Here is a 3,033-nt window from a genome sequence, read left to right as displayed (position 1 = left end):
GGACTAAAAAGTAAGCATTTGCAGCATCACCAGCAAATGTTGCCTCACTCTTTGCCACGTGTTTCAGGTGCATGGCTTATGGACAGAAGCGTTCAGTACTTGTGACGGAGCTTGCCATCACAACCTGCAATTTACCATCAAAGGCCGCAGACAAACATTATCATAAGAATGCTAATCATCAAACTTGACGTTTAGGATTGAAACAATAAAATTACATCATAACCGAACCCAGTCCTAAGTGGTGCTTCTGATTTCTGTAGAGAGTTTGACCGTGTGAGAAAGAACAGACGGGTTTGGGGTTTTTTTGACTTCCTTTATGAAAGCACCCGTGTGATCCAGAAGGGTGGAAGCTTTCTACACCTACTGAGCATATTAAATTAGCACGCAGAGATCTCAGGGAAAAAAAATGACCGGGAACAGAGCATCTTCAGCGCTGCTCGATTAGAGGCTCGGGTCGCCTTTGTGTGATTCATGTGGTCTTCTCCCAAGTGCGATATCTGGTGCAAGAGAGACAAGGAAACCAAGGCATTACAAGCACTGCCACTGATGGTCCTCATCAACAGGGTCATCTTGTTAAGAAGATGGGTTTCCACTCTTTTTACTCCTTGTTTCGGTGAAGAAGCTGGTTTCCTGGCAAACTCAGGCAGTGGAGTTTGAGTAAAAAAGACAACACTTCACCTTGAAGATGCTCCTGCAGTGTCCCACAAGAGCTGCAGTTCATAGGCCTTCTGGCCCCTTTCTGAGCCTGTCGCAAGGCATCCTGGGTGTGAAATCAGTTTCTGAGGCAAAACGGAGGCAGAAACGTGTAGGCATTTCTCCTCACAGAAAGTATAAGACACCCAGCTCCCAAGCCTGCCGTGAAACTCACTGCAAAATGAGCGAAGGTGCTTCTCCATCGGCATCCTCTTTCATCTCCAAATGCCAGCGCTTGGGATTACTGTGCCCTCCAGAAACCGAATCCAGCGAGAGAGGCAATGGGGACGTGAGGAGGAACAGGGTCCAGGGGAGCAGCCAAGCGCAGGGATCTTTCTTGGCAGCAATCATGCTCTGGTGACCTATGTAAAAGTCAGTTCTTCGCCAGCCTAGGAGAGAGGCAAGGACACTTTAGCATGGATTACCAAGGGAATTTATTCTCTTTATTTAGCTATGCGTATTGCACCTGCATGAAACAGTCCTCTGTGCCTGCCCTGTCATCTTCTCAGGCACATATGACATCAAAAACCACCTTCACAAATCACATAGAAAGTCCTGCCCTATCAGCTACTCAGCCACCAGTAACATCACAAGCACCTGAAAAAGCAACGGGCTAGTTCCTGCCACGAATGACATCACAGGCACCTAAGCAGGCCATGCGTCTTTTCCTATCCAGCTGCTACTCAGTCACAAGTGATATCACCCGCATCTGCACAAGTGATTTAAAAACTCCTACCCTATCCATTGCTCAGCAGCAAGTGACACCACAAGTACCTGCAGCAGAAGCCAGGTTCCTGCTCCTTCCCCGTCAGCTGCTCAGCCACCAGTGTCTTCACAAGGACCTGCACCCTCACTTTCCACATGCCATCTTTGTCACCTCCATCTCTACCTTGTCTCCTCTCTCTCTGGGCTCTTCTCTCTGCCAGGCACTTTCCTCAGTCACTCCATGACCTCCCAATGCCTTTTCCTGTTATTGTGCTTCTGTGGCAGATGTTACCTTGAAAGCACTGTCCCAGCCACGTGACCTGCACCTATTTCTCTTCTCCCTCTGCTTCGTGCTCTGGCTGTTTGATGCATTTTTTGACCTCGGAGGCCCTTGTACCCTGGCTCCCTCCTGCTCTTAAACCCTGCTCCTGCAAGAGAAGGGGCAATCAGTCAGTGTCTCCTCCATGGCATCTCACCTGCATCTCTCTGACATGCACATCTGGCGGGAACTGTCACCATCAGCCCCAGCTGTGCGTGAAGTCTTCTCCTGGCACAGGCGCAGCTCTGGGTGTGCTTGGTGTGGAACACGGCTCCTGAAGGAGAAGAGCAAAACTCCAAGTTGCTCCTGGGCAACGTCCTGCTGGGAGAGCTGATTTGAAGGCAGGTGTGCCGCAGGTCCTGAGGCTGGTCCAGGGGTGCTCCCTGTCCCCCAGCTCGGCCACAGCTCCCACATCTGGCTCCTTCCAGCAGGATTCTGGAAAGCCCGTTCCCAGCTGTGAGCGCCAGGCCAAGGGCACGGGGCAGAAACAGCCCCCACCCCCGAGGGCCCCAGCCCCCAACTGGCCTCTGCCCCCAAACTACTGAAACTTCCAAACAGGCTCTCCCTCTAACTGAATTACCTTCAGTTTTCAGAAAAGAAACTGTATGCTTCCAGATTAGGTAGCGTGAGTAAGATTTTTAGAGGGCGATTTGGGCTCCAACTCCAGAACAAAAGGATTTCCATTACACAATCTCAGCCACCTCCTCCATGATCCTCTTGTCAGTGACCCACAAAAACTGTGTTGTAGAAAACACAGTGGCTATTAAAAAGCATCCTCTCCTCCCCCCCAATCTTTTTTCCCTTATATCCTCAGACTACGCAGTAATTATCATACTGTAATTCTGTAATGACCAGCAACCTGAAAACCCTCCAAAGCATGGATGAGAAGCATCACTAACTACGCACCCACCTCTTAGTCCTCTTGCAGCAAGGAGCAAGTGCTCTGTGACCGAGCACTTCTGCATGGACACCTCTCTCTGACAGGAGACTGCCGGGCTGAAAACAAAACCAAAATCTTAAGTTGTCTTGGCTCCAGGGAAAGCAAAGAATTTTTGATACCGATACAAACAAGTTCAAGAGAAAGCAGGATAGTGGAAAAGGTGGAAAATGTGATGTGTCTCACCCACCTTTAATTTCAGAGGAGGTTTCAAGGGTGGTTGTTTTTTCTCACTGCACAGCACAGGTGAGGAAGCACACACCTGCCTTTTAAGGAGAACTGAAAAGAGTAAGACTATCAAGTCCGTGCAATTACTCTTCTTTGCAGGATACATGACTCCTTTTTTTACATCTCAGTGGAGAGCTTTAATTTACTACCA

General features: G+C 49.3%; 1 long non-coding RNA gene across 1 annotated transcript; it reads right to left on the bottom strand.

Moving 5' to 3' along the window:
- Positions 1–344: 344 nt before the first annotated feature.
- Positions 345–2,715, bottom strand: LOC142086009 (uncharacterized). Its single transcript, XR_012674943.1, has 3 exons — positions 2,628–2,715; positions 1,875–1,991; positions 345–1,082 (listed from the first exon to the last, which is right to left on the bottom strand). It is a non-coding gene; the product is annotated as an uncharacterized LOC142086009 (long non-coding RNA).
- Between the last annotated feature and the right edge of the window lie 318 nt (positions 2,716–3,033).

The sequence above is a fragment of the Calonectris borealis genome, chromosome 10 (assembly GCF_964195595.1).
Source record: "Calonectris borealis chromosome 10, bCalBor7.hap1.2, whole genome shotgun sequence".
Taxonomy (NCBI): domain Eukaryota; kingdom Metazoa; phylum Chordata; class Aves; order Procellariiformes; family Procellariidae; genus Calonectris; species Calonectris borealis.
The sequence above is the reverse complement of the archived record's forward strand: the minus strand, read 5'-3'. Positions and strand labels throughout refer to the sequence as shown.